The sequence below is a fragment of the Pristiophorus japonicus genome, chromosome 21, assembly GCF_044704955.1.
Source record: "Pristiophorus japonicus isolate sPriJap1 chromosome 21, sPriJap1.hap1, whole genome shotgun sequence".
Classification (NCBI taxonomy): domain Eukaryota; kingdom Metazoa; phylum Chordata; class Chondrichthyes; family Pristiophoridae; genus Pristiophorus; species Pristiophorus japonicus.
Genome location: NC_091997.1, coordinates 61,751,012 through 61,763,058, shown reverse-complemented (window position 1 = coordinate 61,763,058; position 12,047 = coordinate 61,751,012). Strand labels below are relative to the sequence as shown.

Sequence of the window (12,047 nt, the reverse complement as noted above, 5' to 3'; positions counted from 1 at the left end):
ACATGCTGAGTATTTTCAGCATTTTCTGTTTTTGCTTCAGATTTCCAGCATCCGCAGCATTTTGCTTTTGTAACAGTCGTGAACGGTCATTTATCATACTGAACTGGAGTGAAGTATAGAGTGGTGTTCCGCAGGGATCGATATTAGGATCAATGCCATTTTTGATATATATTAATGACCTGGACTTGGGTATACAGGCCATAATTTCAAAGTTTGCAGATGACACAAAACTCTACAATATAGTAAGCCATGTGGAGGACAATAACAGACTTCAGGAGGACACAGACAGACTGGTGAAAGGGGCAGACTTATGGCAGATGCAATTTAACGCAGAGAAGTGTGAGGTGATACATTTAGGTAGGAGAAATGAAGAGAGGCAATATAAACTAAACGGTACAATTTGAAAAGGGGGGCAGGTACAGAGAGACTTGGAATTGTACACACACAAGTCTTTGAAGGTGGTAGAACAAGTTGAGAAGGCTGTTAAAAACGCATGTAGAATCCTTGGCTTTATAAGCCGGCATAGAGTACAAAAGCAAGCAAGTTATGCTAAACCTTTAAATGGCTGGTTATGCCCCAGCTGGAGTATTGTGTCCAATTCTGGGCACCACACTTTATCAAGGATGTCAAGGCCTTGAAGAGGGTGCAGGTGATTTACTACAATGATACCAGGAGTGTCGGATGTCAGTTATGTGGAGAGACTGGAGAAGCTAGGGTTGTTTTCTTTTTAACAGAGAAGGTTTAGGGAAGATTTGATAGAGGTATTCAAAATCATGAAGGATTTTGATAGAGTAAATAAGGGGAAATTGTTTCCAATGGCAGAAGGGTCAGTAACCAGATGGTTTTTGCACAGTTTATGGAGGAGCGCTGCATCTCGGACAGCAGCTTCTGGATTTTCATATTTAACTGCATATCTCCATTCGCCGGAAGTTGCTGCTTGATTTGCACATGATCAACAGCGCTGTTAGCTTCACTGTTACTTGCACAGCAAAGTCTGGGCCAATAGGTTGAATTATGGGACCATAAAAACATTGATTTTCTGGGTTTCTATGAATAATAAAACATTTTTGTTATTAGTTCTGTATCACTGTATAAATGATGATGCCCCCAATCTTTTAGACACCATTTAGTATAATATTTAACTATATTTCAAACACGCTTGAACAATATCATTTTTAGCTCACATCTAGTCCATTCCTTGCAAATGTTGCAAACAATGAGTGTATTTATCTCTCACTCGCTATCTTTGTTGGTTGTTAAGTGCTTGCTAGGAATAACCGTGAAGCTCACCAGTCACCACTGGTGACTAGTGCCCCATGGTTTCCCCAACAAGTACCCTGCACACAGATGTGAGAGGGAAACATTCTAACAGCTCAAGCTACTGGTCAGACTGTCCTGTCCCTAACTTGTGGGATTTAGCACATTAGGTGCTACACTTGGCAAACCTTGGACAATACCTGATTGTGCACTGAGCCTAGTCACTGTAAACTGGCCTGTTCTTCTAGGAACACTAGCGCACTCGCACTGTGAGAGCTGCCAGCTTTTACCTAGTCCAGAAAGGATGGGGGTTGAATCACGGCCTCAGCTTGTGTCTTCCTGTTATAGCTGATCATTATTTGGAACCTTAATCACTTCAATAATTGTTGCTCTTTAGTTCAAGATTAACTGAAAAATTTATCTTTATTTTAAGAATCAAATTTTTGTTGTCTAATTTCCATTCCATAAATTTTAATAAGCTTGCTCAAAAACTGCATTGTCCAGTCCATAACTGGATGGACTGTGTGCATAAATTAATTACTATTCATAAAACTTGTAATAAATAAATGAAGCGATTGTGTGTCTCGGCTTAATTCCGCATTGATTGGGGTTACTCTGTGACTGTGTAAATTGAATGTTGAGACATTGTATTTTTATGTTTGAAACAATGTAGAAATATGCAACAAGCTTTAAATTCAGAAAACATAGCACTCAAACCCTGTTTACTCAATTGCAAAAAAGAGTAGGTGTGTTTTTTTTAGCACAAGTGGAAAGAAAAGAAAGACTGTAATGGAAACCTGGTATATTACACCCATTATATTACAGTGGCTATCCCATGCCTGGTGTATCATGCATAGTAGTTCATATCTGATATCCCATGCCTGATAGAGCAAGTAGGAGAAACTGTTACATCAAAACCCTTCCTAATTTTGAATACCTGGTGTACTGCGTACAGTTTTGGTCTCTGTATTTAAGGAAGGATATACTTGCATTGGATGCTGTACAGAGAAGGTTCACTAGATTGATTCTGGAGATGAGGGGGTTGTCTTATGAGGATAGGTTGGGCCTATACACATTGGAGTTCAGAAGAATTAGAGGTGATCTTATCGAAACTTATAAGATAACGAGGGGCTCAACAAGTTGGATGCAGGGAGGATATTTCCACTTATTGAGGAAACTAAAACTAGGGGACATAGTCTCAGAATAAGGGGCCACCTATTTAAAACAGATGAGGAGAAATTTCTTCTCTGAGGGTTGTAAATCTGTGGAACTCTCTGTCCCAGAGAGCTGTGGGGGCTGGGTTATTGAATATATTTAAGGGGGAGATAGACAGATTTTTGAGCGATTAAGGAGTAAAGGGTTATGGGGAGTGGACAGGGAAGTGGAGCTGAGCCCATGATCAGATCAGCCTCTTAGACAGTCCTTCGTATCAAGGATGACTTGCTTCCACACCAAAAAGGGATGAGTTTACAGGTGTTTCAATGAAGGACCTAATATTCTGGATCCCGAACTACATCCTGAAGGATGGAAGATGCCTGTGCGTGGATTTTTTTAACATGTGGTGACTGTTGCACACCAGCCACCACACACACTGGCTTGACAGAGATAGGTCTTGGTCCAGTGGCAAGGAGACCAGGCTCTGCCGCATGTGCCAATATATACACACAAACTCAAACACACAAGCTCCAATAACAATGTTACTGCCTGCCGTGTTTCTTCTAAATCTACATCCAATTCTACAGCACAGAAACATATTAACTACCTCTGGTCTAGAGCCTTTTTTAAACTTAGGAGAAAACAGATCAACCATGATCTTATTGAATGGCCTCCTGCTCCTATTTCTTATAAAGCTGTTTTTCGGAGTGTCTCATGTTTTTGAGGGTTTGGTGGTTTTTGGAGCTTTTGCGGAGTTTGTTGAAGGCTGGGGGTGTGGCAGCAGCCCTCGAGGGGCTGTTGTGCTGTCGGAGCCCGGCAGAGGGCAGCGGCAGGTGGTTCCCCCGGCAGCCGGAGCCGGAGCTCAGTGCGGTCCTGCAAGGGACAAGTAGCGGCAGCCGGAGTGCGTGTGTCCCGGGGCTTGGTGCACAGTCCGGGCAGCGCTGGATCCCGCACCGTGAAACGCAGCGCGGCTCACCCTCCGTCTACTGCAGCACAGCAATGCCGGGAGCTGAGCGCTGACCAGCAGCCCAGGTACAGAGAGATTATTCATGGCAAGAAATAAAGTGTGTTTAAAGTTTGCGGAAACGAAGTTTTATAAAGTGATGTTTCATGCTGTTGCTGCTGACTCTGGAGTTGGGGTGAAGTTACCCGTGTGACGGTCGATGCATCCTCTGACACTTCTCTTACCCAAGGTGGGACAGCACTGGACCCACCGAGAGGAGACCTTTTCTCGGGATTACTGGCTCCCAGATCAGGCGGAAGGATGGAGACGTTAGCAGCGTTTTATATTTGGTGCCTCTTGCTCTATGATAATATATGACAGTAAATTCTGCTATTTTAAATACGCTTATTACACCGGTTCTTGTTGCCCTGAGATCCAGCGGCGGTATTCCCCATAAACTGGGTTATACAGATTCCCCCGCTCCCGATCATCTTCATCTTTTTAAAACTATCACTGATAGAAATTAGATTATCGAACTAATCGTGATGAAGGTTCCCACATAAAATGTTAATCTGTCTTTCTTGAGCTGCCCCATTGGCTCACGGGGAGAGTAGCTGAGCCACAAATCCCAAGAAAGTACCAGGTTTCATTCCTGCCCTGTGTTGAGTTAGCACATCTCTGCTGGGAGCTAGAATTGGCTTCAGTGTCTTGGAGGAGGGTAAGTAAATCCATCCCCTTCAGATCACTGCATAGTGCCTTCTGCTGGATAGAAGGTGTGAAGATCGGGTGCTGGAACAGTCTGTAAAACTTACCATCTGACCTCAGACCTGGATCAGGCACCACATTTGATTGCTGATGGGAACATTATCCCAGCACAGACACACAGGCCGAATTGCCTCCTGCCCTGGAATATTCTCTGATTCTATGAAGACAACAACTTCAGAAGAGAATTGGAAGGACAACGATCCTTTTTCCGGATACTGACAGGCCTGTAGCATTCTCTCATTTGTAATTGCAGCCAGTTTTCCTTTCCATCTCAATGTTAGTTGATCTCTTGTGGAATTGCTGATGCTAAATTGGATGATACACTGTTTTATAGGGAAGGAATGTCATACTATGTATATCCACAATGTCTTATGCTATTAAATTGTAGTAGCATCCATTCAAGACCTCAAACTCCTAATTCTTGTTAAGTAAGCAGCCCGCTTGTTTGGCACCCATCCACCCCATGAACATGCGCTCCCTCCACCACCAGCCCACCATGGCTGCAGCATGCACCAACTATAAGATGCACTGCAGCAGTTCGTCAAGGCTTCTCCCAAACCCGTGACCTCTACCACCTAGAAGGACAAGGGCAGCAGGCTCATGGGAACACCATCACCTCCGAGTTACACACCACCCTGAATTGAAAATATATCGTCACTGGGTTCAAATCCTGGAACTCCCTCCCTAATAGCACTGTGGGAGCACCTTCACCACATGGACTGCAGCAGTTCAGGAAGGTAGATCACCATCACCTTCTCGAGGGCAATTAGCGATGGGCATTAAATGTTAGCCTTGCCAGCGATGCCCACATCCCGGGAATGAATTTTAAACAAAACAGAAGCTCAGGTCAACTCAAGATTAATTGTTTGGTTAGAGTTTTTCAAATTGCAATATGCTCATCACTTTCAGGTTGCAATTAGGAAGTATTCAGAATTTTAAGATTGTTTTGCATCTGTAAGAAAGTTTGATGTCTGCAAAGTATTGCTGTGTCATTTTGAATATATTATGTATACATAGTTTGACAGCTGCTTTGGAGGAAGATACCGACTGCAACATGATAATGAATAAGTCAATTGCATATACACTATCATCAGAATCTCATGATTGTGTTGCAGTTTTGTGACCATTGGGCAGATCAACTGTTAAACCAGCTATTAGATATATAGATCACATAACAGCTTATCCACTGCACTAATCACCAGCAGGATTCTTGCCAGAGGTAACTCAATTGTGTTTGAACTGTGCCTCCACCAGTACCTGTCCCAGTTATTATCAACATGTTCACAAATACCTGTTTAGATTCAAAGTTGCTCCAGCAACTGTACCATTGCTTCCTGCTTAATTCCTGTGTAATGTCTCAGGTTGGGGAGATTCTTGAGATCTGTATTTCTGAGTGAAATGTTTAAAGTAAAGCATGAAAAAAAAAATATTTGGCAAACCTTTTTGAATAGTTTACAAAACACAAGACACACCCACATAACACTGAATTTAACGGCACTGTTGTGTTGCTTGCTTATGACATCCCCATTTTAAAAATAATGCACGGATCATCGTCTCATCACAAGGGATTAAAATGATAATGTTGCGTGTGTTATGTAAATCACTCACCAGGATAATATCAAGCACCAAAGTGATATTTTATAAGTTGGCACATGTGGAAAATGAGCATTCTCCCTTTGTGAAGGCCAGTAGGAACATAGGAATAGGCCATTCAACCCCTCGAGTCTGTTCTGCCATTCAAAGAGATCATGGCTGATCTGTACCATAACTTCATCCACCTGTCTTGCCTATATATTCCTTAATACCCTTGACTAGAAAAAAACTCGCTCTCAGATTTAAAATTATTAATTGATAGCATCTACTCCTTTTGTGGGAGAATGTTCCACATTTCTACCATCCTTTCTGTGAAGCAGTGTTTCCTAACTCCTCTCTTGAATGGCCTGGCTCTGATTTTAGGGTTATGTCCCCTTGTTCTAGACTCCCCCACCAGCAGAAAAAGTTTCTATCTACCCTATCAATTACTTTCAAAATCCTAAAAAATGCAATCAAATGACCCCATTAACCTTCTATATTCCTGGGAATGCAAGCCTAGTTTATGTAATCTCTCCTCGTAATGTAACCCTTGGAATGATGAATCTAGGCTGATTCCTTCCAAAGCCAATATATCCTTTCTGAGGTGCAGTGCGTGTACACTGTACTCCAGATGTGGTCTAACAAGGGCTTTGTATAGCTGTAGCAAAACTTCATTCCCTTGATATTGTTTTTTGTACCTGACCACCACATTTTAGTGATCCGTGTGCATGGACCCCCAAATCTCCACTATACCTAGCTTTTCACCATTTAAAAAAATATTCAGATTTATCCTTTTTGGTCCAAAATGGATGACCTCACACATACCTGCATTGAAATCCATCCGCCACAGTTTTACCCACTCACAATCTATCAATGTCTCTTTGTAATTTTTATGCTCCCATCTACACAACTTACTATGCCACCAATCTTTTATAGGCAAACTTAGATATATGGCTCTCTGTTTTGTTATCTAAGTCATTAACAAATATATTGAATAGTTGTGGCCCCAGCACAGATCCTTGTGTGCCACCACTAGTCACTTCCTTCCAATTCGAGTACATACCCATTTTCCCTTCTCTCTGTCTTCCAAACCAACCAATCTCCAAACTAGGTCAATCATTTGCCATCAATTCCATGAGCTTTAATTTTAGCGACAGTCTCTTATGTGGAACTTTATTGAATGCCTTCTGGAAGTCCATACTAACTGCATCCATAGACATTCCTCACCTACTACTTTTTGTTCCTCAAAAAATTCAATTAAGTTTGCTAGACATGACCTACTCTTTACAAATCCATGTTGGCTCTCTCTAATCAGCTCACATATCACTAAGTGTCAATCTGCTCTTAATTGCCGCAGAGAATTGTTGATGCCAGTTCATTGGATATATTCAAGAGGGAGTTAGATATGGCCCTTACGGCTAGGGGGATCAAGGGGTATGGAGAGAAAGCAGGAAAGGGGTACTGAGGGAATGATCAGCCATGATCTTATTGAATGGTGGTGCAGGCTCGAAGGGCTGAATGGCCTATTCCACCTATTTTCTATGTTTCTATAGATTCCAATAACTTCCCCAGAACAGATATTAGACTAACGGGTCTATAATTTCCTGGTTTCTCTCGCCTAGGAAAAAGAGCATACAAAAGTCCACTTGACAACCCTTTTTCTAATATAATTGTAAAAAAATTTTGTGTTAATCTTGATATCCTTTGCAAGTTTCTTTTCATATTCCATTTTTGCAGCTCCTACCATCTTTTTTTGTCTTCCTTTGTGTTCTTTATGTCTATCCCAGTCCCATGGATCTATTCTTTGCACTTTTGTATGCTCTTCCCTTTAGTATCAAATTAAAAACCAATGCGTATAAGGTGGCCAAGGTTAGTGGGAAACTAGAAGATTGGGAAAATTTTAAACGACAGCAAAGAATAACTAAGAAAGCAATAAAGAAAGGAAAGATAGATTACGAAAGTAAACTTGCGCAAAACATAAAAACAGATAGTAAAAGCTTTTACCAATATATAAAACGGAAGAGAGTGACTAAAGTAAATGTTGGTCCCTTAGAAGATGAGAAGGGGGATTTAATAATGGGAAATGTGGAAATGGCTGAGACCTTAAACAATTATTTTTCTTCGGTCTTCACAGTGGAAGAAACAAAAACCATGCCAAAAATTGCTGGTCATGGGAATGTGGGAAGGGAGGACCTTGAGATAATCACTATCACTAGGGGGGTAGTGCTGGATAGGCTAATGGGACTCAAGGTAGACAAATCCCCTGGTCCTGATGAAATGCATCCCAGGGTATTAAAAGAGATGGCAGAAGTTATAGCAGATGCATTCGTTATAATCTACCAATATTCTCTGGACTCTGGGGAGGTACCAGTGGATTGGAAAGCAGCTAATGTAACACCTCTGTTTAAAAAAGGGGGCAGACAAAACGCAGGTAACTATAGGCCGGTTAGTTTTTAACATCTGTAGTGGGGAAAATGCTTGAAGCTATCATTAAGAAAGAAATAGCGGGACATCCAGATAGGAATAGTGCAATCAAGCAGATGCAACATGGATTCATGAAGGGGAAATCATGTTTAACTAATTTACTGGAATTCTTTGAGGATATAACGAGCATGGTGGATAGAGGTGTACCGATGGATGTGGTGTATTTAGATTTCCAAAAGGCATTTGATAAGGTGCCACACAAAAGGTTACTGCAGAAGATAAAGGTACACGGAGTCAGAGGAAATGTATTAGCATGGATCGAGAATTGGCTGGCTAACAGAAATCAGAGAGTCGGGATAAATGGGTCCTTTTCGGGTTGGAAATCGGTGGTTAGTGGTGTGCCACAGGGATCGGTGCTGGGACCACAACTGTTTACAATATACATAGATGACCTGGAAGAGGGGACAGAGTGTAGTGTAACAAAATTTGCAGATGACACAAAGATTAGTGGGAACGCGGGTTGTGTAGAGGACACAGAGAGGCTGCAAAGAGATTTAGATAGGTTAAGCGAATGGGCTAAGGTTTGTCAGATGGAATACAATGTCGGAAAATGTGAGGTCATCCACCTTGGGAAAAAAAAACAGTAAAAGGGAATATTATTTGAATGGGGAGAAATTACAACATGCTGCGGTGCAGAGGGACCTGGGGGTCCTTGTGCATGAAACTCTTTAATCCCAAAAAGTTAGTTTGCAGGTGCAGCAGGTAATCAGGAAGGCAAATGGAATGTTGGCCTTCATTGCAAGAGGGATGGAGTACAAAAGCAGGGAGGTCCTGCTGCAACTGTACAGGGTATTGGTGAGGCCGAACCTGGAGTACTGCATGCAGTTTTGGTCACCTTACTTAAGGAAGGATATACTAGCTTTGGAGGGGGTACAGAGACGATTTACTAGGCTGATTCCAGAGATGAGGGGGTTACCTTATGATGATAGATTGAGTAGACTGGGTCTTTACTCGTTGGAGTTCAGAAGGATGAGGGGTGATCTTATCGAAACATTTAAAATAATGAAAGGGATAGACAAGATAGAGGCAGAGAGGTTATTTCCACTGGTCGGGGAGACTGGAACTAGGGGGCACAGCCTCAAAATACGGGGGAGCCAATTTAAAACCGAGTTGAGAAGGAATTTCTTCTCCCAGAGGTTTGTGAATCTGCGGTATTCTCTGCCCAGGGAAGCAGTTGAGGCTAGCTCATTGAATGCATTCAAATCACAGATAGATAGATTTTTAACCAATAAGGGAATTAAGGGTTACGGGGAGCGGGCGGGTAAGTGGAACTGAGTCCACGGCCAGATCAGCCATGATCTTGTTGAATGGCGGAGCAGGCTCGAGGGGCTAGATGGCCTACTCCTGTTCCTAATTCTTATGTTATGTTATCTCTCACCTAATTTGTCGACCGTGGTTATTTTATTTAGTAAGTAGAGCTCTTGTTCCTTCGGGGTATGTACTGGTCCTGTATTAAGCTACATTCTTTTTTGAATACTTCCCACTGTTCATCTGTAGTTTTACTCAAACAGTTTTGACCAATTTGCTGTTATCAGTCTCTGTCTCATCCCATTAAAGTTAGCCTTACTAAAATCTAGAATCTTAGTACAAATGCAAAATACAGCAGATGTTGGTTTTCTGAAATAAAAACAAAATGGTGGAAATACTCAGCGGGTCAGGCAGCATCTGTGGAGAGAGAAACTCAGTTAATATTTCAGGTCGGTGACCCTTTGTCAGCTCCAGCATTTTCTGTTTTTATTTCTGTTTTTATTTGTAGTTAGATGAGGTCCTTACTACTAGGGGGATCAAGGGGTATGGCGAGAAAGCAGGAATGGGGTACTGAAGTTGAATGTTCAGCCATGAACTCATTGAATGGCGGTGCAGGCTAGAAGGGCCGAATGGCCTACTCCTGCACCTATTTTCTATGTTTCTATGTCTATGTTTCTATGGAACTTTAGTCACTGTTACGTTTCTCCTTTTCAAACCTAACATTGAATTTGATAATATATGATCACTGTTAGATAAATGTTCCCTTGCTGTTCGATTATTAACAGTCTGGTTCGTTACTCATTACTAAATCTAGTGTGGCTTTCTCTCTTGTTTGTTCTAAAACATACTGCTCCAGAAGCTATTTTGAATGCAAAGATGTTCACTACCTTTCTGATGTGAGCATCTCTGCTATTCCAGATCTATATGAAAATTAAAGTCTCCCATTAAAACCACTCTGCTTTTTCTGCAAGCCTCTCTAATCTCTGAATTAATACATCCTGCCATTTCATTGCAGCTATCAGGAGGCATGTAGACAACTCCCATTGCAGTGTTAGCTCCTGTTCCTCAATTCTAACCACAGAGTCTCTGCTGATTGCTTTCTCTTACCTCTAGCTTCTCTTACTAATGTTGTAATAGTATCTTTAATCAATAAGACTACTTCTCCCCCTCTTCCAGTTTCCCAATCCTTCCTAAAGACCTTATAACCTGAAATATTTAACTCCCAATCATGACCAGCTTGCAGCCACGTCTCTGTAATCGCCACGTCATACCCTCCAAACAGTACTTGAGCCTCTAATTCACTCAATTTATTTCTTGTACTCTGTGTGTTAATTTATAAAACTCTTATTTGGGCAAGAGACCCTAACCCTAGCAGAAGGAGGCCATTTCGACCCATCGTGTCCGCACTGGCCGACAAAGAGCCGCACGGCCCTCGGTCAGCAGCCCTGAAGTTTACATATAAACCTATGAACAATGGCGGAAAGGTAAAGAGCATCCGGCCAGTCCGCCCCACACAACCACGATACCTCTTATACTGAAAAATTCTACATTCTACCCCAGCTGGAGCCATGTGATCTCCTGGAAGAGGCAAAAAAATATTAAAAATCCAGCTCAATTGGGGAAAAAAATCTGGGAAAATTCCTCTCCGACCCATCCAGGCGATCTAAACCAGTCCAGGAGATCACTCTGATCGTATTCTATTCCCTGAAGTACTTACCATTATATCTGCGCCAGCCAACAAAAGGTTATCCAGTCTAATCCCAATTACCAGCTCTAGATCCCTAACCCTGCAGATTACGGCACTTTAAGTGCCCATCCAAGCACCTTTTAAATGGGGTGAGGGTTTTGCATCCACCACTCTTCCAGGCAGAGAGTTCCAGACCCCCACAACCCTCTGCATGAAGAAGCTTCCCCTCAAATCCCCTCTGAACCTTCCACCAACCACCTTAAAACTAAGCCCCCTTGTAATTGACCCCTCCACCAATGGAACAAAGCCCTTGCTATCCACTATATTCAAGCCCCTCAAAATTTTATACACCTCAATGAGGTCTTTCAGCCTCATCTGTTCCAATGAGAACAAACCCAGCCTATCCAATTTGTCCTCATAGCTAACATTCTCCATTCCAGGCAGCATCCTAGTAAAGGATGCTCTGCATCCTCTCTGGTGCAATCACGCCCTTCCTACAATATGGTGACCAGAACTGCACGCAGTACTCCAGCTGTGGCCTAACCAGAGTATTATACAATTTAAGCATAACCTCCCTGCTCTTGTATTCTATGCCTTGGCCAATAAAGGCAAGCATTCCGTATGCCTTCTTAACCACCTTATCCACCTGGCCTGCTACTTTCAGGGATCTGTGGACAAGCACTCCAAGGTCACTTTTAAGTGGCCTACCATTTAATGTGTATAACCTTTCCTTATTAGCCATCCCCTCACACTTCTCTGAATTAAATTCCATTTGCCACTGCTCTGCCCACCTGACCAGTAGATTGATATCCTCCTGCAGCTCATGACTCCTCTTCATTATCAACCACACAGCCAATTTTAGTGTCGTCTGCAAACTTCTTGATCATACTCCCTATATTCAAATCTAGATCATTGATGTAAACCACAAAAAGCAAA

At 42.2% G+C, this 12,047-nt stretch overlaps 1 protein-coding gene across 2 annotated transcripts in view; it reads left to right on the top strand.

Moving 5' to 3' along the window:
- The first annotated feature begins 3,297 nt into the window (after nt 1-3,297).
- The window catches only part of LOC139234017 (thrombospondin type-1 domain-containing protein 4-like), a 343,337-nt gene continuing 334,587 nt past the window's right edge, over nt 3,298-12,047 (top strand). For both annotated transcript variants that reach the window (XM_070864853.1, XM_070864851.1), the window contains exon 1: nt 3,298-3,444. The gene's annotated coding sequence lies outside the window, so the exon portion shown is untranslated. The remainder of the gene's footprint in view (nt 3,445-12,047) is intronic.